Source organism: Thunnus thynnus, chromosome 9, assembly GCF_963924715.1.
Source record: "Thunnus thynnus chromosome 9, fThuThy2.1, whole genome shotgun sequence".
Taxonomy (NCBI): Eukaryota; Metazoa; Chordata; class Actinopteri; order Scombriformes; family Scombridae; genus Thunnus; species Thunnus thynnus.
The window spans coordinates 22,629,742-22,656,106 of NC_089525.1; the positions used below are offsets into that span (position 1 = coordinate 22,629,742).

Sequence of the window (26,365 nt, forward strand, 5' to 3'; positions counted from 1 at the left end):
ACACTTGTCTAATAGGATTGACTGTGGCTGCTGTTAATTGTTTTGTTGAAGCATTTCAATCCCTCTGCTTATCATGCACAGTGCACACCATTCGGCCCATAAATGATTATTTATTCTTTCTCTGATCATCAAACCTTTCAATGAGATTGAACAGGCCTATCATAGTGAGAGTTTCCATTATGATGTGGCTGGCAGATATGTGCATGTGCATGACAACGACCCAGCGGTATCAATGTGGCACCAGTTTGGTATGATGAAAGGAAAGATTATTACTGTAAAAGTGAGCTGTCGTATCTAAAATAATTTAATTTAAATAATAATTAGGGCTGATAAAAACAGAAATTGAAACAAGTAGGTGTAAATAAGCCAGATTCAGAAGTACCATAAATCACTTTCTCCAAGATCAGTCTGCAATATTCCATAAAATATAATCCCCACAAAAATATTACACTCTTATTTGAAATGTCTCCACTAGATGAAACAAAGTTTATAAGCTACATTTCTTTCAGTAGCTAATTTAGGGATACGACCAGGTGGCCATTACCCATTAGGTTCACACACACAAACACACAAAAAAAACTAAGCTCTCCTGGTTCTCTGTAAATAATTAGTAGATTTTCTGCCGCACTGATTCCCACTCTGATCCGCAGTTAAAACAAAGGCCCATTTCATCCCTGGAACCATCAAGACATAATCTATTTTAAAAAAAAAAGATGAAAAGAGATGTGATTCTTATTATCTAATTAATCCTGCCCATGTCCCGAGGTTATTTAATTTGTTGAAAGACCATTAAAAACCCTGCATCCGGCAAATAAAATAATGAGGATCTTAATTTGCTCCAATTCGGGAAAGCAGTGCCATAAACAAGAGCTGGCAATATCAGACCCTACAGACAGGCCAAGCTACTCACAAAATTAGGCAAATGCTACTAACAGGGAACTTTTGGAAATTTAATACCTCTGGCAGCAGTGACAATAATTTACTCATTGTGCCCACATGACGCCCCATAAACAGGGAAACAAAGCATTAACTTGTCAGAGGGAAATGATGTCTATTTAACTGAATCAATTGTGGAGCAAGGAAAATGTTTTTTGTTCAAGAACTTGATGTGTCTATTATGGCACAGGGAAAAGATAAACTAATTCATCAAAGGGAGATTAAGGGTGTTCAAATGCTCGGTTTGTCAGTTATAGCACACAAAAGGACAAACTAAAACCCATCAATGACAGATTAAGAAGGGAAAAGAAATGTTTCATGAAGAGTATAGTTTAATAACGAGTTCAACTGCAGGGGTGAGAATCAAGGAAATCACAATGAGTGACAGAAGCACTCTCTTCTGTCTGATATACAAAATGATGGCATGCAATATGCCTTCATTTTAGGAAGAACCATTATTCAAACTACTATGAATCTCATTTGCGAAAGGACCCATTGAATTTATTTCCATAATACAATAGAATATAGCTAAGTGACAATCTTAAAAAAAATTGCTATAGCCAAGTTTATAGAACAAAACTTTTGTTCTAACTTACCCATCCACAGGGTCTTGAATATTCTTAAAACCATACTCTTAACATCCATCATATCCAAGTAGCAGCAGCACAAAATGTGTTATCTTAAAAATCGATCTGTAGCTTTAATTAATTCTTTCGTTTTCTGAAACCAGCACCCGATCGATAAGGACAAGGCGCTACTTGAAGAATGTCATAGATACCACTATGATAATTTTGAATATTAAGCTCTACTTTATCTGCAAATGCCATCCGAACTGCAACTGCCATCAATATTCCTTAGGCATCCCAGTGACAAGATTCATGTTTTCTAATAAAAGCATGATTCCCGAGCCCTGGTCTGGCTTGATGTCTAAGAATAATGTCATTCAAGAAAGTTTATTGAACCCAGAGAAAGATGGCACTCTGCCATTGTTCACAGAACAAAACAAAAAGCAAAAGACAATAACCATAAAACAGAAAAACACCTAACTCCACTCCCTCCTCTTCTGGGGAATAACTAAATTCAGAGGGGCAGAAAATCCCCAGCCAAATTTTGAGCTGCTTTGCTTACCCCTCTGTGTCTATTTCCTCCAAAGCTCAAATGGCCAGAAGCAGCGTGTCTGACCAGCATATTAAAAAAGCCTCATTTAATGTTAGTATTACTCCAGGGAATAATAAATTCACTTGATAATGAAGTAAAGCTTTCTAGAATGGAATGTTTTTCAAGTCCTGGCATTACTTTTCCCCCCCGTTTTCCCCTCTCTATCCTTGCTCTCTAACTCAACCAGCCGAAATCCTATTTTGTCTGTGTGCATTGCGCACATACTGATCTCAGCATGGCATGAACTGCATTCCTAGGGCTTTCTTTAGCTTTGTGCGAAAAAACTAATAAATCTAAAATGCCTGCCCTTCTCTCCCCATGCTGGGGATTAGGCCCCGATAGGAGCCATGGTTTTACATGGGGAGAGGATAATACCATGGAAATGGAACCCTGCTTCTGCTACATCGAGACTGACTATGAAGGAAACAGTGCTGAAAGGCCACTAGAGCCACTGATGTCTCTTTAGGTGAGGGTTACATACTGAAACTCAGAGGGAAATGGTTCTGAGGGGCTGTTGCTAGCTTAACCTGTTCCTGCTATGATCTGTTATTACAATGAGCTGATAACACAGCGTATCATAGACTTTTCAAGGCTTCTTAAGATTTTTTTTTCTCTCCATACCTCTACCGTAGGCTCAAGGGGAGATTAATATTTTATATCCTAAAGATCTGCCAAAACCTACAGTACATACATGTGTGATTACTATATTTATGCACATGTGTGAAAGTGTTCATGTTTGTAAATACTGAAAATAACTGCAAATATCCATCCATAAAGTTCATCAGGACCTATGCACAACCTTAACTTAAAATTATCAGAACTTTCTCCAATTTCTTTAAGTCCTTATAATTCCCACAACATATATACAGCTACACTTATACACATACCAGAGTACATACCCAACGCCCACACATACCAAAACATTCTCTACCACTTGTTCCATTTGACCGCATGACAGATATACTGATATACATCACCAGCAAATAACACGCACCACACATATTTCAACAAAATGAATACATTTTTCAGTGCCAAAGACCACCTCCAGCCATATGTAGGTAACGTGTTCCCTCTGAGCCTAAGCCAAGCTGCTCCTAAGCAGGCATGTGGGAGTCGACACAGCTCAGCCCACACTGCAACGTGTTTACATAGTGGTACATTTTGTCTCAGCGGGGAATACATTATGGTTCAAACACAGAAACATACATTATTAATCAATATATTTAAGTATAGCTAGCGCAACACGCCTAGCGCTGATTTCCTGATGAGATTTCTTTATTTCTGCAATTATTTGCCCACAATCTTTATATGAACAATTTCAAGTGATCATACAAATTCTTAAATAATACATTTGATGGTTTGCTTCATACATAAATGGATAAAGGGTGGCTCTAAAAGGAATAAACTGATGCAGAAAAACTTGCAGAGCACAGTAAAAAGTATTTTTTTCTTTTTCACACAAAGGAGAAACATAAGTTTCTAACCTTCCACCTTCTTCACAGTCTTGTTGTTCAAAGTTGTAAGGAAGTGCATGTACAAAGGTGAAACAGTTATTTCCCTCCCCCCTTCTTTATTGTGATGTCTGCCGGCTCGCCATGCCACACTAACACAGAATGTTTCAGAGCTCTTCTCTCTTTAAACACTGAAGATCGGTCTCTCCGCTCAGTACCACTTACCAACTTCAAGGTGATGCAAACGCCAGAGCGTTAACTCTACAAAGTACATAAGTTTCAGACAGAGACGCATGCTCTTGATAGAGAGCTGGGAAGAAAGCGTTAGTGGAGGAGGGAAGAGGTGACAGGCATGTGAGGAACACCTTCTGAAGTGTCAAAAGATGGGCTCAGCTGATGAAAGAGGAAAGGAAAGAGGAAGGGAGCAGGGGAAGGAGGGGGAGAGCAAGAGACAGAACGAGCTGATGTCACATCTGAGGCAGTGGAGAAGCTTTCAAGTCAGGAGCATTGGCTCTGTATTCCACACAGGAGCCTCTCTGGGTGAATTTTAAGGTTTGTGTGTGTGTGTGTGTATGCATTTTGTGTGTCTGTGTGTGTGTGTTTGATAAAGTACATGATGAGTATATGCATGAATGTGTAACAGTTGTTATGCGTGTGTATGCTAAACAGGGAAAAAATGCAAAGGGTGGGGGACGGAGGTCTGTGTGAGCATGTGTGTTTGGGAAGGAGTTGGATATCTGTGTATGTATGTGTGTAGCAATATAAAAATGGTGGATGCTGAGTGTGTGCAAGCAGATATGGCATAGTGGCATTCAAAATGTGAAAAGATATCAGCTATTTGTTAGTTTGCACCCCGGATATTAATTGCATGCTATGGTCCTACTCATCAGTGTCTGAGATAAAATGCCAGGAAAGTAATGATTAACAGTAATATAAACAGAAGACCACCACTCCTGAAACCTGCAAAATCGATTTGCTGGCCTGGGCTTGCATAGAAAATTGCTGCAGAACAATCAATCCCTCTTAAGTTTTGTGAATCCAGTCGGGTAGCTTAGCCTGGAGGAGACTAGACAGGGGCATCAATGTGGGCACAAGGGAGACCAAGGGAAGACAAAGCCTTGTCAATAGTACTTCGTTTTTCATCAACTCTGTTCCTTAATCACCCTGGTCTTAATGCGCCTTTCTATCCGACAGGCCCACTCCCATTCCAATATATCCACCATGAGATAGCCCTAAACAAACATCTACCTGCCTTTTGCTCACTCGCTCTCACAGAGCTGCCCTCATCCATCTAAGCCAAAAGCAAAGGTCTTCATTACAGAGTGTGTGGTGAAAGGGTTGGGGAAAGTTTGTCCTTATTGATGGTGTCTCCATTGTCTTTTCCTCATTGCAAAAAAAGCACTCCTCTCAGTAATTACCTTCTCTGCCTCCCTGCTTCGTGGTCAAGTCACAGCTACTTTAAGTCCTTACAAAGGCAATTAGCTCAATGGGAAAAAAAATCTCTCTACAAGGTCTCCTACAGTGAATAATAAGCAGCAATAAAGAAAGTAATACATTATCATAGAAATGCCTGAGACATAGTTATGAGTACTATAACAGCAGCTGCGGCTAGGGATGAGCTCCGACGGCCGGGGCCATTTTGGATCTGATTCCTGGTGGGCAAAATAACAAAGAGCAATAGAAAACCAACACAGTGGCAACTCTTCTCTAATGAAATTATCCAGCTGATCACCTCACATCCATTCAAGAATCTTCCAGTTAAACTTTGCTTCAGATCATATCAACATTTTAATCTGATCAACTTCATAGTTGACCTTCAGTATTTGGAGAAAGTAGCTCATGAAGTACAATAGGCTACATTTCATATATTATGCTGCTCATTTCATTTTCAGGTTGCAGGTTATGAACATTCGGCTGCCACTAAAAACTGTAGTGTTTCTGCCTTCTCAGCCAAGAAAAGATGATAAGACTAGTTATTGTAGCATAAAATTCTATCGAATCCTTTCTCTAGCTATGACCAAATATAGTACAGACCATTACTCAATCATCTGAGTCAGCTATTTTGGTGTTTTCTAATGCTACATAGTATTTGTATGAACATTTTTATTGATCAGGGTAGTAAAAAAAAGCAAATTTAGGGAACCAAGCACATGCATCATACAGCAAACGGCATTCCAGAGAGTTAAGAAACTATTAAAGACAAAAAATTGGGGGAAGAGAAATAAGCCAAACTGGCATTGAGCCATATAAGAGTGCAGGAACACCTGAGCACAGCTGAAGACAACTGTGGCAGAAACCTCATCTTCATTGAGTTAATTAGCAGTACCCCACAGTCAGCATCTCAGGTTGTGGGTAGGAGGACCTGAGGGAGAGCAGACTGTCTTTGTGTTGATTGGAGTAAATGGCTGGCCTCCCTGATGAGCTCCCATCAGCCCTTGGAGCCTCCTGCCGTCACGTCCCACTTGATGGTAATTATTTGAAAGGCAAGCACTTGGCAAATGTCATTACTTAGATTTGGGGGCTGATTTACAAAACCTACTGCAAATTACCGTCATGGCCACAAAACTCTGCATCACCGCATGTTTTCAAATTAGCCGGGTATTTAATAATCCTGATGTTGTAAATTAACATAGCCATAGTTTAGTTAATCTGAATGCACCATTGCTAATTAAGACCTGATGCTGGGCTGTTTAAGACATTTCTTGCACAACCAGCAAATATATTTCTGAAAAGCAATTACATTGTCTACAAGCGAGGCAATATTAGTAAGAGATTAAAAAAAAACAAAAGATGAATACAGACCTACTGGAATTAGTAAAAAATAAATCTGATCGATTTTTATTAGTTCTTGACAAATTTTCAAACATTATACACATACATGCATAATACGCCCACTTTTGACATGATTACTTCTTCATATTGATCAAGATTAATCTGATATGTAGGAGGTATATTACTCATAAGTGTGAATCATAATAAAATGGACGAGACCTGCTGTAAGCTGTAAAATGCCATGAGAAGTTGAGCAGTGGCCAAGAGTAAGGTGCGAAAAATGTGTTGTTGTTTTGAGCTGCTAAAAGTAAGGCGGCCATAAAATGCACAATATGTGCGTCTTTTCATTTGCTGCAATCTTGTTTGTTTCTGTCACTTACTTACTTTTTCACTGAACGATATCCCCAATGTTATTTAACATGATTCTCCCTAATACTGTAAGAATCATATGGGTTTATGTTAGAGACACCAGTTTTTATTATTTCAACTTTGTTTCAGTGAAATTATGTTTTGTCCATCATTTTGGGATGGTGGACAGCTCTAAATACTGCAATACTGCCATTACTATGGAGAAGGAGTCAGTCAAAGGAACAAATCTGATTGGCAAATTTAAAACATTCCATTGGGAACAAAACTCACCGCCATAGTTGCTGAATTCATCTAAAATTAAACCAGAATCTGAAAATAAATTAATCTAATTTGAAGAATGTGAAATCAGTTTCACAACAGCTTAATTTTCAGCCTCCGCTCACCGTTAAGTAGGGCATTTAACAGAATTTTAAGGCTTGGTGGAGTCATAGTAACAGTAACTTCTATCCGTAAGTTTTTATGTACACAGGCTTGAACCTTCAGATTTTTAACAATGAACCAGATAATTTCTAACACATTTGTTAATCTTTTGGACGAAAGAATAATCTGGGAAAGTTTCATGTCGACAGAACCATAGAACTGTAAATCCTATAACATTCTCTATGGGAAAATGAACAGGACTCTTACTTGCTTACTTACTTGCTTGCTTACTTACAATTGCCTCGGATGTAGGGGTCGATTGGTGATGATAAATAAAAATGTCAGAGGTTGTTTAAAAATATATCCATTCACAATTCCCATATTTTTTCTTACAAACACTTACACTACATCACAAGTTGCATTAACTCAAACACATCATTTTGGATGGTGTCACTTTTCTGTCATTTTGCCTCAAAGTAAATATGAGAAAATGATACCTGGCTCATTAGCACATGACAACTGCAGCAAATCAAATCAAGAACATTTCAAGTTAAGTCTATCACTTTGTTAACATATCTTGTGTGATTGTGTAACAAACTGAGACATTAGCAACATCACACTCTTAATGGTGTTAACCTATACAACCAGACAACATATGGATGAAGGTTACTTAGCAAATCAAAGGTAGCATAAACCTCATGCAGCACCAAGAGCACAGACCTTGGTTTCTCCATCTGATTTCGTTAGTTTCTATTTAATTCAAAGTGTCAAAACCATCATCTAACCTACATCTACCCATCTATCCTCAAACTGTCACACTTTGCAGTGACATGGTGTAGAAGCTGATGCTGTCTGACTGTGACTGACACTTAGAAGTAAAAGCTGCCATTCTCTGCTTCTCACTCATGCCTGTACAACCTATAAACAAGCACGGGAGTCTACTTGAGAACAGAAAAACCAACACTTTTTGGCTTCTGGAAATGTCTATATTAGGTGGCTAATATTATGCAACACCCAGCTAGTGCTGCAATTATTAATCTACTCATAAACTGGATAATTGGAAAAAAAAATTGTAAGTGCATCACTTTTAGGTCACAATTTCATAAACAATTGTAGACTCTAAACAATTATTGATAAATCAAAAAATAAGAGAATCTTTAAAAATGTCATCATGATTAACTGCTTACAAACCAAAGATAAAGAAATGAAATGATCAAGGAGGTTTATCTCTAAAAAGCTTTAGAGATAATACATTTCATTGAAAAGTACAGGGATGAAGAATAAAATGCTATACAGCAATGACCGTTTTCATGTACTGTACATGTAGGTGATCTGCGTCAAAGTGAATTATTCTTAAGTAATGATGTGCACCCCAAATATGGCTGTTTGAATAATGGAAAGACAGCCTAACAGAGTCACAGGAGGGGGTAGGGGGGAGAAGCAGGGGATAAGGATGAAGAGAAAAAAAAAAACAGGAAAAAGAGTACAAAGCCCCTCAGGAATTGCAACACACAAAGACTTCTATTTATAGAGGCGGGACTACAGCAGAAGAATGACAGACATCTACTCTGTACCTGGAGCACCACTGCGCTCCCAGAAACACAAACAAACATACCCAAACATATGCATATTGATGCACTTTTGGAATCTTCTCGAGATCATTCTTGCTCTTTTTTTCCCTATTTTCTTTCTTCCTCTCTCATACATACATTTGAACATACATGGTCCAGAATCCATCACAAGCCAAGCACCATTTCCTTTAACAAAGTCAGAGGTAGAGACTGATAGAGCAAGAGAGAGATAAGGGAAAAAAGGGAGAAAGGTATGGGTAACTGTTGGGGGGGAGCATAGCCTGGCATATAATTTGACGAGCAAGTAAATCTATATCTGTTAACAAAACTCTGGTGCTAGGTGGAAGCTCTTGACAGCAAATAAACAACACTGGTACGCTTTTTCTGAGTTTAGAGAGGAAGCACGGCAACAGATGACAACAAACATCTCTGTGCCTGTGCCATAACTTATAAAAGCATTTATATGGAGCATCAATCTGTCTTGTGACATCTGTCACATCATCACAAACTGGTGCAGTACGATGTGCAGACAACTCTACCGCTTGTACCTTTGCCTCCTGCTTAATGAATCCCCCAATATCTCACCAAAGTTGAAAGTTAAATCATGATGCTTGCACAACTTAAGCAACTTATTAACTAGAAGTTTGAGACTGCATAGTCAGCCATCTGAGGCATCAATTATGCCTGACAACTGTTTGATATGAGTCAGAGGTTGCTGTTTTTCAGCTGCAGATGCATTAATGAAGATCTTCTACGATAATTTAGGACTAGTCAACTTGTGGCCAAGAGCCAAGCGACAGGAGCCTTTGATCCTGGCTTTGGTCATTTAATGACTTTTAACACATTCTGATGTTGTACCCACAAGCTTGGGTGCCTCTGCCTCACATGTTCACACATTATTATATACATACATACAGTAGATACTAGATGCTGTATACATGCACAGTTTCCTGTAGCTGAAAATCTTCATTATGTCCATAATACATTTTTTTCAAACCACAAATCCTTTTGGTGAATAAGCAGTACATCCATTCATTATCATTATTCATTGATAACGTAATTAAGCACAAAATCAAGGTGGTTAGACATAAAATTAAAAACCACAAGGCCACAAGTAAGTTTTCATTCATGTAGTTTACAGTGTGGTCCATACAACAACACCAAACCATATCTGTCAGAGAAAAACAAAATAGAATTTGGAAAGGGTAAAGAGGCACAGGCGGAGATTTCTTTCAGTGCTCACTCAGATGGAGTTTATCGCTCTCCATGGTGCTGAAAAAGCCTGCTACTGAAGACACGATATGCTTAATTTTTAAAGGTATCTTTGGCTTATATGAAATTCAAATGAGATCATTTCTCATTATTCTGTGGACTCAGGACTATCACAAGTGTTTTGGCTAACATGCAAATGCCTCTTAATGAAACTTAATGAAATATTCTTGATCATCACACAACTCCCTCAAGCTTTAATCCACTCTGACTCTGGTGTTAATTATCATTTGGCTACTGGAATTACAGGTATGTCTGTTGTTGGACCTATGTTGCTTTACACACATTGACAAGCAGGAAATGTGCGGTGTTATACCAGTTCGAGGATGCCAGTGGGGATCGGGTGAGTTAAGAGGCTTAGCACCACAGGCAGATCCACCTAGCTGGGCCCTGCTGGCTGCCCCTGGGCCCACCCCATGCCCTCATTATCCTCCTGACTCCCTCCACTCATCCTCCTCCAGCAGTGGGACTAATCCAGACTGAAGGTTGGACCTAAACCTGGAAAGGGAGTTTCAACTAAGGACACTAGTTCAGGAACTTGTATTGTACACAAACACAGTGTGGTGTTGAGAAAACTAAACTAAATTTCTATGAGGTGACAAAAAAACCTACCAGAAAATGGCAGTAAAGTATAAAATCCCTCAGATTATTAATTATCTGTGGCAACTGATGAACCCACAGAAGTGCTACTGTGAACACACATGCGGAAACCTTTTGGTATCAATTTTCTGTCTTCAAATGCAGTCCAATCTTCTTATTCAAGCATACTGTAATATTCTTAAGCATTTCAATATGCAACAGCAGAATGTTTATATAGTCATTACTAAGTAATAACATATCTCAAAGTAGATTCATATATAATCAATAAATGATGGCTGCCACATGAAATTTAAGTTTTTTTGGCTTTTATATTTTATTTCCTCATTCATTAATGGAACATAGGGAATGGGGCAGGCCTGGACGTAGGATGACGGGTGCAACAGAATATTATTTTGCATAGCTTGTGGTTCTTCAGTCGCATAATGGACTGCGAGTCTTCTGTGCCTTTGGGAACTTGTATTGTTTTTCATGTGAAAATGAAGCTTGAGGCTATTCCACAGTGTATCAATCAGTGTGACAGAGATTTGAAGATGCATGAAACAAACGGGTGGGTTCGGGAGCTGGAGGGGAGGGCTGGGGGGTCAGCAGTTTTTCTCAAAGTAAGGGGGTCAGCAGAAATGCAGTACAATTCTCCTCTCTTGTTGCCATGCATGCAGCTTCTGTCAACAGACCTGAACCATCTGTCTTGTTATTTACCACGTCCTTGTTTATCCATAACCCAAAACTTTACTTTATGTTTTCAGTGAAGAGCTGCATTTATGAATAAGATAAAGAGACCACCAGTAATTAAGTGGCATAGTTCAAATAACTATGCAGAAGAAAACTTGGTGAGGCTCTTTGGACTTTAATAAGCTTTAATATATTTGCATTTTTTTTGTTTGTTTTTGCTGAAGTAAATAAAATCTTTCAATTATTTGTGTTCACAAAGTTAAAAAAAAAAAAAAGGTAATTGGGGAACACATGTTACTTTGACCAACCTAAAAAGTTAAAACACATCAAACAAAGACAAACAGCTTTTTGAACATTTTTTCAGTCAGCAACAGCAGATGATTTCCATTGCCCCTGAATTAGTTTGAAGCATTATATACAAAGCCGATTACATTTACAGTAAACTATAACATTAAACAATTAATGGCAGAACTTTATTTAATTAAAACTAAATGGTTTGTTCGCTCCTTCTTTATTTTCTAATTTTTATGTTCCTTTGAGTTGAGAAATCTTTGTCCTCAGAATGTTTTTAACTTATTGTGTTTTAAAGCTTTATTAAAAAGCTTACTTGAAAACTGCAATCTTTATAGTTGACATCGTTACAAAATGAAAATCCGGCCTGGTAGTTGTGGATTGTAAAAAATGTGCCATGTTCAACTGTCAGGCACAAACAGAGTGATGGAGGTGAGGAGAGCCAAAATGAAAGAGGAATTAAAGTGATTAAACTAGTACACACGAAAAGACTCACGCTAACCATGCATAGCGAATGGCTCTCACACCTAAAGTGAGGGCATCTTCTTTAATCAGAGGGTAATTTATTGACTCCCATTTACAAAGCCATAATACTAGTGATCAAGCCCTTCAACCGTAAAATGCAATAAACTAGGGAAGTGTTTTGTGAACAAAGGGAAATAACAAGGCCCCACACATCATTATGTTCTCTTCATATCCCATTAGATTAGTTCCAAATGGGTTTTAGGTTAAGAAAGCAATGCCATATACAGCCAGGGTCATGGGTAAAAATGTCAAATTATCATTACATGTTCTCATTCCATTGTATGACTACTCCACCCTATTCCACTCATACCTACCAGAGGCTAAACTGAATCAATGCACCCAGTGGTTTAATAGCTCTATTTGATACAGGCAGGAGAAAGAAACAATGGTCGAATTTGCGAATGTCACGTTAGGTGCAGCTGACTGGGCAGAGTCCATCCATAACACCAGAAGTGTTGCTTTGATGCTCTTTCTATAGATTAAGCCATTATTGCAGCTACCCACAATCATCTTTCTAAAAAGAAAAAAAAAGTCTGAGCAATTGATGTGCCAGTTGTTACAAAGCACGCCCAGCTGTTGTAAGTAGAAAGATCTCACAAGAAATGACACATACACATTCCACTTTACCTGAAGCAGAAAATTGTCTGGCAGTAGATGGCAGGAAGATGTAGCCATGTTTTTTCCCCATAGCATTTTAACGAGATATTTCTCTCTCAATAGAGGCACAAATACTTGTCCATCAGGGAGAACAAAGCCATGTAATTGGCTGCTTCCCCACTTGAGCCCCATACAGCACAATGTTAATAACAAACTGATGAGAAATTCATTAGGGCGCCAAATAAAAACAATCTCTCCTCAATAAGAGGCGAGTACATTATAATTAAACTGATGCTTCTCCGTTTTCATTAGGCCGTGGAGCCTGAAAACCTGAAGACAGAACCACTGAGATGGATGCAATTAAGCTCGATTGTTTTACTACACATTTGAGTCTGAGGTATAAAACAGAAGTGCCAAGTTAATGCGATAGGTGTTCATGCAGTGGGAAAAGAGGGCCTTACATCGGAAACTAGCTCACCACAGTGGCACATTGTGGTACTGAAGGCAGGTTTACACTGTAGTCTGAAGGAATTGGTCAAGTCAGGATTAGTTACATGGCTGGCTACCAAGAGGGAGAAACAGGCTGGAGAGAGTAATAAGACATTTCGCTTCTCCCTCTCTTGAACTCACTTCCTATCACTTTGCTTGAATACGCCTTCTTTTTCTCCCTTCTCATCTCTACTCCATCCCACTCTGAACCTTCCACCTTTCTCTCTATCTATCTCTCTCCAACTGTCTTCCTCTTTACCCCGTAAAATGCCTCGACAGCTTCACAGAATTCTGAGATGGCCAAGCCCTGAGCCCAACAGAAAGGGGAAACAAAGGGATAAGATGCACAGATTTCTGTGTACTTCTGTGCTATGTGTGTTGTGGCAGGGGAGGGAACTGCTTGCTTCTTAGCTGTCAGCAATGCCCTGGCAAAGCCTTGTCTGTCCACAAAGCTACTCAGACCAAGACCAAAGCGTGAGATCAGGGCTCAAATGTCCCCCTTCTCTCCCTATCACAGCACTACCACCACATCCACACAAAAGCACAGCACGGCAAACCCACTCATGCATTCACAGATGCATCCACACACACAAACACCACTCAAAAATAGACACATACACAAAATGAAAGCCTTGGCTGTGGAATAATATGAACGAGACCACTCAATATCACCAGTGAATCTGAGTACTGAATCGTATTTCTATTAGATGTTTTGAATATAAAAGCATACAATACCAAATATCCTTGCTTCAGAAAACCTTGCCTTCACAGGCTAGTAGACAAACTGCCTTCACTCTCTCAAACTGGAACATAATGTGAAGCAAACAGAAAGTAGTTTAAACCCAGTCCACCAATTTATAAAGAAAAACCATTTGTGCAATGACACAAAGGCTAATTCAAAGATAGGGAACTGTGTACCCTTAGCATTAGTCCATTGACACTGACATTCACACTAAGACATTCACACTAAGAATGCATTTTATGTCCACATATTAACCTGATTGCAATTGGCATGCAGCACTACTGAGTCATACCCACTCCTCACTCGCTGGCATTCCACACACACAAGTAACCACAACTGGAGAAAATGGCTGCCATACTTAAACCGTCAACTGAACATATGGATGGGTGAAGCTATTGTGGTTTGACCTCAGGAAAAGAGGGAGCAAGCGGGTCACAGTAATGTGGACCAATAATCTCTCCCACAGTCATTAGGATGATCAATGCCATTCTAATGAGATAACATCTGGAACAAAGGACCCTAATAGCAGACAGCTGCTGGGAAATGTGAGCTAATTAGGAGAACATTCAGCAATGCTAACTAATGCTGCAGCCATTGTGCCCAGGTTTTGGACCCCACCCTGTTAACATCCAAAATACAACATGTTGAATATTTCATACCTCTTCTAATAACTAATCACAGCACTGTGATACCAGCAGTAACACATGATAGAGAGAGAGGGGGAGGAGGGGGGGGGGGAGAGAGACAGAAATACCACAACATCTCAGCTTGACATGAATGCTTATCGAGCGGCACTAAATTGGTCAATTATGGAGAAAATCTGTTTTGAGGTAACCTTTCAGCTTATTAAATAAGCTATAAATCAATCTTTAGGGCAGGTTGTGTGGCTGGCTTTTAATGAGTGAATGTGTCTAATCTCTCACTTTTTCATTCAGCGTGTGTGTGTGTCTGTCTGGGTGTGTGTGTGTATATGTGCCTCTGGGAACATACTATATGCTTATTAAGGTATGTAGATGCAATGGTGTATAAAAATCATTGTGCAGTATTGTAGTTTACCACAGTTAACCACAACTTCCTAGTATGCAACTTGAAGTTACACACCGCTGATTCAAGTTACTGAATGTGAGCGGCTCCATTAGAGGACAAAATTTTGAAAAAGGCTAACAAAAAGGTCCACCTCCAAACACTGGCTAAGCGCAGAAGCAGGATCCAATTAGTCCTATGCTTAGAAATGAAAATAATGGAGAGCAGCGTCAAAGAGAAACTTTGTACAAGTCTTTGGTGATCACGAATAAATATAATTACTATGAACAAAGAACACTGTGTGGTCTAACATAAGTTTAAATGACACTCCATTGTTAGACTATGACGCATTAATTACATATAATGGGGAAAAGGGAAAGGATGAAAAACCTTTCAGAAATTCCAATCAGCATAGGCTCTATATCCCATGCATATGTCTATTCCTGTGCACAGCACAATCTGTCTTTTATGCCAGTCTTGAAACATTACTTTTTAAAATTTGTTTTTTGCTTTGTTTTTTAAGATAACAATTAAATAAACCTAAAAAAAACCCATGCAGACAATCGGATTCTGAGATTTGTCATGTCATATTCTATAAAAATATTTAACGTGACATCAACTATTGTCATTACATTTTACAGCCCTTTGAGCTAAAGTTTGTGATTTCTAAAACATTAGATGCAAATACAGCATGAGATCTTTCTTTTTGTAAAAAGCTAAATTACAAACCTCAATTGAAATAAATGGAATTTTAATTTTTTAGAACAGAATAAAAACCACAATGACGTAAATCATTTGTTTTAACCCTGCAATTTACCCTTAAAAACCATGGCTGGTGCTGCTTGTATTTCCAGTTTTGTTTTGAATTCCTTTTCATTCAGACACTGCATTGAGTTCTAGTGTTTTTAACCGATTACACAAAATGTTATTCCACTAAATACATACCAAAAAAAATCCTTCATTGCTCTGATTCATTTCATTGTGGTTCATATGAACACTCATGCTGTGTATGGAGGAGGTACTGTATAGTAACACCAGAAAACTACATTAGTATGGGTGGTTAGGGAAATATGAATAAATACCATCAGGTTTGAGTGCAGTCGACACTGCAACAGCACTATTCCTCAGAGAACACGACAACAGCGGTGAAAAGCTCCCAACTAACAGTAATTGGTTTTAAAATAATAGAATTCATTACAGTTATGGCGCTTGTTCAGAAATGCAAACAGGGGAAGAAAAAACATTCACTAGAGACTTGGGCTGAACTGCTTCACTAAAAACCATGGGGAGATGAAAGGCATAATTCAAATGACAATTTTAGAACCCTTAGTTCATTTATATCAGAAGCTCAGAAGATGTTGCCGGCATAATAACATCAAGATTTTTTTCTGTTCTTTTGTTCCACTTGCAGGGCTTGGAAGGAACTTTTTTCCCTCTCAATTTCATTCTTTTGGTAGCAAATTCCTCCTCCTCACACAGAGACATGTGAGGTGACACACAAACAATCTAGCAAACAACACCCATCGGCAGCAGAGACAGCCAACTGAAAGCTAACATGGGAAATTTTGACAGGAAAGAAGAAAAACACCTCACACATGACACTGAATTTGCTGCTTGTCTTATTAAATTCCTGTGTAATTATACACATCAGGGGTCTGCATTGTAAGGTCCTATGTTTTTTTTTTTTTATCCTATCCAATGGCAGATTATGTTTGATTCAAGGCCAGCATCTCAGGTGTGAAGAAGACATTCACCCAATCAGCATTAAAAAGATCATCTCTCAAGACTACTCAAGACATAAAGAGATAGTTCAGTCATCTCAACATGATTGGATGTCACCTCACACGCTGGGTCTATAGCCAACATCAAGGACATCACCATTTGGAACACTATACATCTGCCATCAAATCAGACTCAGGCCAATATCTAGTAATTGGCCCCATTCTAAAGAAGGATTTGATACATTGTGACCACCAATTGAGAGAGCAACATATGTGAAAATATCAGCAGGGATGAAGATTTTTTGTTTCATTTTACTCATTTATTTGGCACAGTACCTGAAGAAAAACAAGACCACCATATGGCTGTGTATTAAAAATTGATGTGGCATGTTAGTGAGGGTACCTGAGCCGAATGACAAGGTGGAAGAAGTCGAAATAGTGAGCACAGCATGTGTGGGGGAGCAAAGATGTGCCTTTCCGCCACTCTCTGTCACTCTCTGTGCTGTGAAAAAAAAAAAAAACTGGGCCATAAATGAAAGCCAAACCCAACCGAGACCATGTTTCAGCAGAACAGATTCAGTGGCCACGAATCTGTGTCATGTCAAGAGCACAGGGTGTCAATAAGCAAATACGGCTCGCATGGAGAGGTGGGGTCAGAACAGAGATAAAGGTTTGATGTCCATATCTCTGAGGAAAAGCAACTACAATGGAATACATAAAGAGTGAGACAGTGATGTGGTGTCAATCTTCTGACATTATGCATAGGAGGGATGTACAGCTAGGACCAGAAGCAAAGATAGTGATTTCAACGGTGTAGCTCTGTGGGCATAACTGATGTGTTGTTGGTAAGGGACTGCATCTGTTCGTCAGTGTGGGGCCATCTAATAAATAATTCAGGTATGATTGCAAAAAAGCACGGTCAATACAATGGGTCTTCTTGATAGCCGGTAAGGTAACACACGCTTCTTTACAAGCCCTGATTGAGCAAGTCAAGCGTTGAAAGGAAAAAAAACAGAGTGGACCCAGTAGAGGCTGCCTTCCACCAAGTCAGAGGAAGTCTCACTTTTGAATCTGTACACAGGAAAGATAATAATGATGAATCTGTTCTTTATCCTTTTTTTCCCCCTCTCTGTCTACAGTCGGAAGGTGAAAGTATTGATCAGAGGACAGACCAATTTGAATGCTCTTGAGCCATTTCACACTTATTCTCCCCTTTAAAGATCAGACGTCTAACAAATGGCATTAGTGACACACATAGTGGTGTGTTACGTGGGCTGAGAGAAATCCATTAGGTCAATTCCATAGCAACAATGTGGCTTTTCAGCCCCAATGTACTGCACCAAATGGCCAATTCAATGAGCAGCCACTGCCACCAAGTGCTGGCCTTCAGTACTACAATACTGGCTCGAGAACTGCAGCTGTTGCCACTTCTGTCTGACTAGAGGCAGACCATGACCATGCGTGAGCAGCTACTGTGTTTATGGCATTGAGAGTGATACACTCTCAGCAAGCCAAATAAAATGAAGATCCAGTGCCATCAGCACTATTGTGAAACATCACTGAAGACCTACTAAACACTATTCTTTCAGTTTAATACACAGCTACCAAGTTTGGCAGTGCAAAATGAAAGGCAGACAAAGGAGAGAGCAAGTAATTTGTGAAAAGCTGTGACTAGTTTGGCAGGTTTGCAGACCATCAGCATGCACAAAGAAAAGGTAGTGCAAGCTCACTCAGGATGAAACTCTCTGGCGCAGCTAATCTATGTTTCACCACCCAAGCTTGGAATAAGTCTTTGTGTCCCATCCCACAGTAGCACATGGATAGTTTATTTATATTGATTCATTCATTTATTCTTAATTTATTCTTTCATTCATTAACTAGGGATGACGGGCCAACAAACAAGCTGTGTACTGCTGGTAAACAGCTAAAAAGTGATACAGCTTGAAGGCTGCCATTTTCAAACTGTGGCCTATGTCTCATGAGCACCCTTAGAAAAGAAACTGCAAGCCAGACAGTAACACAGCAAGTGATCTGGCCTTGATCATGTCACCAATCATTACAGCAGAGAGCTGTCTGGGGAATCAGGGGGAACCTGGCTGTTGATGAGGCGATTATGTGGCTTTACTCTTGTGCATCCAAGTATGACAATGCTATGAAAGTCCTGTAGCTCATAGGGAGAGACTATACCTTGTTAGCACTCTGTTGTGCTGAGTGGACTAGTTGGCTGAGCAGTAAGGCTCTCCCACAGGGCCTGGTGGGCTTACTGCAAGAGTAGGGGGGATTATAAACAGGCCATCAATGTGACTCTCTCCAAGCCCGACAGCTACAACAACTTCGGTTTCCACTCTTGTTGACCATAGGTCCCTGTCAGCAGTTGCCTCTCTTTGTCCTTCTTGTCCTTAAATCACGCACTGTGTCAGCTGAGAAACAGGGATATTACAAATCAGCAGGGTCTATGCATTATGCTGTTCTCGACACTTCCCATTGGAATGCTAGTCCACATACAGTCAACATGAAGTCTGCATTTGGAACGACTAGAAATGCACAAGAGGAGAGAGTCTGGCAAGGTTATGAAGAGAAGTGCATTATCACATCACGCACTGCAAGCATTCTCCATGCAAATCTTGACACACTCAGATGGAGCCCACATTTCACAGAGATCACATCTAGAAAAAGCAGACAACTCCATCAACCAAAGCAAATAACTTACTAAATATATACAGATGTAGAGAAGGATATCAAAAAGCTAAAGAAGCAAATAAAGAAATCGGGAGTGACTGGAGGAGCAGGCAACCATAAAACATGGGGATACACGGAATTTCACAGCTGTGTGAACAGTTAAAGCAGATGCGATGGGATGTGATGGTGGATGCATACAGAGAAGCGGGTTGTAAAAATATGCTATAAAGTTTATGGAGCCTAATGCGGCCCTGCAGGAGCCTCCTGCCGAGCTGAGCATGCCGACAGTGCCATTGAGTGTGTGACAGAGCTGTGGGGGAGAGATGTACAACTGAGAGCATAGCCAGTATTCACAACCTCCATCAATGGTGTGGGGATGTGCATACAGTACATAAAATTCACAGATATGCAATCAACAGAACTAAGAATCCTATTTTTTCCTCCCTCCCCCTCTCTAGAATACTCTATCATGCTATCTCTCCTCCACAATATCTAAATCCAAGCTCTAATATCCAAGTCTGTTGGAACTGCATGGAGAAAAACAGTGCTACTTACCACACGCACAGCCATACAAGCATGTGCGCACACCAACACAAATACAAAGAGATGCTACAGCACTGCCATAGTCACTGTTCAATCCAATATTAGCATACTGTGACCACTTCATCCTTTCATGTTCCCTTCAAAATAACGAGATCCAGCTCTCCTCTTCTGATTGAAGAGGAATGATTGTTTCTGCCTTTGAAACAGACATATGTTATACAAAGAGATGTGTCAAGTGAAAAGGAAGGAAGAAAGAGAGGAAGGAATGAAGGAGGGAAGAGAGGAAGGAAGGAAAAGATAAAAACTGAAAGGAAAAATGAAAAGAAGACAAATGCTGATGGAAGAGTAACCTCTTTTTCTCATCCCCAGTGGGAGCTGGTGTTGACTTAATCCTTGACACACAGCCCACCCTCTGTCACAGCTAAACCTTTGCTTCTTCCACAGCCTGCAAAGGTCAATCCAACCATGAACGCCTGAAGACAAGCCGTTTGGCAGAGACTAGCAACATTAATTGATAAATCACATGTAGACTGAGTTCAACATTACATAAAATAAATGCAACCAAGGCTATTACACTATTAACTAATTTATTAACTAATTCATTAAACATACTACTATATCTATCTGACATCAAAATGAACTTCTTCACTCAGTTAAAATTAATCAATGTATAAATGGCCTCAAGAGCAGACAGAGTGGGTAATCAGGATAAAGAAAAAAGAGCTCCAGCTGAAGGCAGCTTAATTCAGTTTTGAAGCACATTATTTAAATCTTGTTACTTTCTCAAAGCCAATATGAGTTCACAGAATCTTTAGAGAGAGGTGTAATAATTCTATATAAAATGTCAACAAATCAAAATTCAAAAGATTGGAGTGAAACCAAACATTGTAAATTTTTGTTTATTGCCATCCTGGGTGAGCTCTAGGAAACTGCAGTATGACTGATGGTCCCCACAATATTAAGTGGTGCTCAGAGTGCAAAATTTCTATCTGCCACCACAGTGCCTCCGGATTGGCCAGAGGTGCTGGCAGTCCTTTTCACAGGACTAGCGACTCCTGCTGGTTGGCCGGAGCACCTACACAGTTGGGGGTGGAACTGGGGAGATGGCTTGAACCTCATGTGTGTTACACCCTTCCCCTGAGATCATCGCCTCCAGATTAAGCATATTGTTGGCAGGTGAAAAGACATGGTAGGTGACAATAAATTGGGCATTCCAAAAATGGGAGAAAATGGCTCTTAAATTCATAAAATTGTCCAAAAAAGTAACTGAATTACCATTGCAAACACTGCTACAACTGTGGATGATGTTTGGTTGTATGCAATTTGGCAGTATTAGCAGTAGTACTAGCGGTAATCTGTAAAGGTCTGTCTTTGTTGAATAATTATGATTGCTGTCACAAACAAAGTGGCTCTGAAATTGAACATAGCCTAACAGCATTCATGGACAGCATATATGCTGTCATAACTTTTGAGGCTCTTCCCACTGACACATGAAAGTAAATAATTTTGGCTTTTTCTCTACATATTTTTGTATCATGCCTCCTACCAGCAAGAACATGGAGGTACTACCTTACATATGACCATGCTCACGAACCTTCCTATAAAGGAAGTGAAGTGGAAAAATAACTTTGCCATGATCAGCACTAAAATAAAAAAAGCACATTTGAGTAAAGTGGCAAAATATCCATTAAAAGTGACAAGTGACTCCAGATTTTCTGATACATTTTTCAGCAGTAGTTTGTCAAATAAATCCTTCCTCCTCTCGTTCCCAAACCACTTTTTATGTCCATCAGATGAACTCTAAAAGATGCTTTCAGCCAATCAAAGAAACATCTTATTCAAACAGTCCCCTCCAGAGCATATTTCCTTGATCTTAATTTAAGATCTATGGTGAAAACTGGCTCAGGGCATGGGAGGCACACACTATTGGTTAATTTTTCATTGCCGTTCTTTTAAAGCACCAAGGACATGTGCCACATCAAATCTGCTAGCCCCTCAGCGCCAAGTTTAATAGCTTGCTTGAAACAAAAAGTCTTTTGAGGTATGTGGTTTTTAAAGGTAAAGAGGGGAATCAAGGAGGGAGGGCGCCTTGATTTCCTTTCAGACTCACTATATTTCTTTTTCTTTTTTTTTAAAGATCCTTCATAAGCTCTCCTGGCACAGTGAACGAGCACTTGATTGGAGTTAAAGACGAGCCAGATGTCTGCATGTCCTCATATTCACACAACTCTCTCTTTCTGTCTCCCTCGTATCCCATCTGGATGCCTTGCAATCCTCTGGCTTATATATTACTACTCATTCACTGGTTACTCCCCTACATTCTGTAAAACCTCAGCTGTCACAAATAGGAGGAGGACAGGTAATTCATGTTAAATACAAAATCTACCAATAAAGAAACACAAACATGTCATTCGTTTTATCGGTAATATCTATGAGGAATTTTAATTAATTAAGTAGATGACTGACAAGAAAATTAATAGATGCAAATTATTTTGACCGATCAACTTTACAGATAATTAACTTGACAAATTATTACTCATTTGTCAAGGAAAAACATCAAACATTTGCTGAATTAGCTAACTTTGAGTTTTTGAATGTTGGTCAGACAAAATAAGAAATGTGAGGTTTGATAATTTGTGATGGATTTTTGTCAACAGCTTTGAGATGGATTGCCATGAAATTTTGTACATGCGTTCATGGTCCCCAGAGGATGAATCCCTCGACTTTTCCTATACTCCCACCTTGAGGTTCAAATTTGTAGTTTTAAGTGAAATGTCTCAACATCTGCTGGATGGATTGCTATATAATTTAGTACAGACATAATCACTTTGATGATCCCTTAACTTTTTATCTAGCGTCATCAAATGATCAAAATTTTAATTTTTTCAATACTTTTGTTTATAACTAAATACTGGACATTCCCATCAATTTCAACTGCACTTTGTGTTTAGTGCTAATTAGCAAATATTACCAAGCTAAGACACTAAACTGGTGATAATCATGGTAGCATTGTCAATATGTAGCACCATGAATGTTAAATTAGTATTTAGCTCAAAGCAACTGTGGTCTGTGCCTATAGCTTCATGCTGCTAGCATGACTGTAGAACAATCGATAAATCCAAACAAGAATTGATAGATTAATCTATGAGGAGACTTCTATGTAGTTGCACACGTACATGTGAATATACTAGAGCAAAAAGAGAAAAAAAATAGGTGAGAGGGATAAAAATAAATTACATTCATTTAAAATAAATAAAATTCTTTATCTCATCTCAATAATGAGGAAAACATCCATGGTTCAAGGTTTTTCCAATGCTGTGCTCCACAAAAAACATCTTTTAATTTAAACCTGCAGTGCAGAACTTTTACATATAAATGAACGTCCATTACATTCAAGCCCTTGCCAAACGAGTTCACACAATGCTGATTAAGCCTATCACCATCAAGTAAATCTCTCTGTATTTCACAGTATACAGACTTTTTAAATCTGGTGTCGGCAACATTCCTGTGCTGGCTGAATGAATGGGCAGAACAGCCCTATGTTAACTTGAATGGGGATAAAATAATTTCATTGTGCGGCTCTTTTAGACTTTCCAAATGTTATCGGACCGAATGCATTAAATTCTGATAGTGAAACGAGTCATTTTGCGGAGGTTGTGTGACACTTAAAACAATTTATCCACCGTTTTATAGCCGTAACAGCAACAGCAGAGTATGCTACAGCGGTGCCTATGACATAAGTACATGTTAACAGTGTTTTTGTAATTACTCTCATTGCCAGAAGGAGGAGACAAAATTCCCACACTGTAGCTTTAAAATGTTTTGTCAAATACAGTATAAAGCAACTCCCTTAATGAAAATTAATGACCTTATAGACATTGTAAGCTAAATTCTATGACATACAAATGCTATATTTCCAAGTGTCATACCAGATGTTGTTTGTGCAGATAACTGAATCATTTCGTCTGTAAGCTAGATAAGCTAGAGTACAGCCAGTGCAGTCTCATCTGATCTTGTCTCTCAGGTCTGAGGTGTTTTTGGCTTGTTTACACAGAGATATACAGTAACAGTCAAAAGTTTGGACACACTCTCTCATTCAAGGGAATGGGAAGGTGTGTCCAGACTTTTGACAGGTACTGTACATGTTTATACAACCGCACTAACCATCACCACCTGACATCTCAGAGCTGACCAGCATGTTACCATGGAAATAAGCAGTCATCTGTCCAGTCATACAGATATTGATCACCTCCCTGTGGTCTGAAGATTGCTGCTTTTCAACACATGGACTACACACACTTTTTCTCGCTCATGTGTACTCTCACTCTCATAGTCTCAGCAGCATTCCATCTGAGCTAGAGAGCCTCTCAATGGTGGTGCAGAGAGACAGAAGTCTACTTTCACAGTAACACTGCAGGAGTCATTGATGGATTGTTACAACGTGGCCCTTGACTTGTGACGTAAATCAGGCCAATCTTTACAGAGACAGATCCCATAAAGCCGTTGTAATGGTCAACAGGCAGCTGCAGCACAGAGTAAAAGAAGAGGTGTCTGGCCCATGTGGACTGCTCAAGTCGACCTGCAGGCATGCTGTTTCTCAGGTATGTGTACTGCTCATATTTCCCTCAATCTTGCTTAAGGATGTGGTGAGAGCATATGACACTTAGTAGTGTTGCACACTTACACGCTGGTCAGACTAGATTAGATCCAATTCACACAGTCCTCTGTTCCCACCTCATTCTCAAGTGGGAGAGGGGAAAGTGCCAGAGAGATTTCATGCCTGAGACAGAAGAGTTACAGTTGCATGTTCCCTATAGACAATCCTAACCAGCACTCAGTGCTCTATCCCACCGACGCATGGTGACAGCATAAAAATGTGAATCTGCCAGCAAAGCAGGGAGCTAACTGTGACCCAAAATCAGCTAACCAGGCTAAATGCTCTCTCTGATTTTTTTTTCTCCTTTAGTGGGGCTTTTAAGAATTACATAGTTTTCACCATGTTAGCCATGTCTGTAGGCTACTGCTGCAAGATTGACACAGAGGTTACAGAGGTCAGGTGAAATGCTTCAGTAATGCTCTGGAGTTTGAAGAAACTTCTTGATAACCATGGTCTCTGACACCTTTTGACTTGTTTCACAGAACTTCTGAAAGTAGGCCTTGACATCTCAGATGAGCGGTCATGATACAAGCTGGGTCATATTTTGCACAGTATATAGATACTAGAAAGGTACTGCAATACTCTATTGTTTAAAACAGTACTATACCCCATTTTATTACTATCAGTACTTTAAGAATGACAATGAGCCATATTTCCTATGAGTTGTGTATAAGTTAGTTTAAGCTGTCTGAGCTAGTGGTAGGACAAATTATAGTTATGTAGATTTTTATGTCTCTAATGTGTTGATTTGACAGCTTTTTTTTTAATGTGATAGTAATGTTATTTTGTGATTCTGCGATAGCCAGGTGGTATGTATCTTTTTCTCCAGACAATATCATGCATTGTAATTCTGATTGTAATATTTGATTACATTATTTCATAACCATGACAATACTGTCTCTGTGTGTTTATTGAGTGATTAAGGAATTTTCCACCACAGCCTGCAAACTGTTTTTTTGTTTGTGTGTTTTTTCTGTCATACGCCCTCTGCAGCTTTCATGATGACTAAACAAGAGGTATGTAGAGGTAGGCTCTTGCCGACCATCCATGGCTGAATGAATTAACAGTCAGGGCAAGCCCACAGACACCACAAAGCCCATCTGTAAAAGATGTTTTAAAGCTGCGCAGGCAGACCAAGGGAGCCAACACATCCAACTTGGCAAAGCATCTCGCTAACAGACATGCTGACCTGAGCAACAGGTCAGCAACAGGTTAGCAAATGTGATAGATGACATAATTACATGCCCTCAAATATAAGTCAAATGAGTGTGATTTACTTTGTGACAAGCAAACTTACCAGTGTGGCAAAAATTTCTATATGCAAACGCAACATTCACACTGGTAACGTTAACTTTGCTATAACTTGCAAGCTGCTAAAAATCAGGCATTCACAGGTATGCAGATCAACAACACCGGTTATAAATGATCAATATACTCAATCAGTTATGGTAATGGTAGAGAAAATGCGCTTAGTAGAGTGCAAACCTCCACCACAGAGGTGTATTGAATCATTTGTGTTCCGTCTACTTTAGTGCACTACTGTAGTGTGCAGACTAATAATCAGGGGGTTTGAGCTTTATCATCATGATGAGCCAGACAGTTAATGTCCTTTATGTTTATTATTTTTATGCAAAATACAATCATAGTTAATGTGCTGTTAAGTGAAAAATGGAAAATAAGGGTATGTATTTTCAACGTGGCTCCACCTTGCTGGACTCCAAAGGAAACCTGTTTCATTTCAATTATTCTTTCCCACACAAAGCTGCAACATCATCTCAGACTAGCTAGCATGGAAATGTCTCTCTCTCTCTCTGTCTATCTCTCTCTCTACCCCGTAGACAGAATGAACACAGTTAAAATCACTTAGATGCAACATGTTCCAATAAATTAGATTATTTTGCAGATTATGAGTATCTGTAAAAACTATCACTCATTGTTGATAT

General features: G+C 39.3%; 1 protein-coding gene across 7 annotated transcripts in view; it reads right to left on the reverse strand.

Moving 5' to 3' along the window:
• The window catches only part of diaph2 (diaphanous-related formin 2), a 381,473-nt gene that overhangs the window by 323,670 nt on the left and 31,438 nt on the right, over positions 1-26,365 (reverse strand). The gene's annotated exons all lie outside the window — the stretch shown is intronic.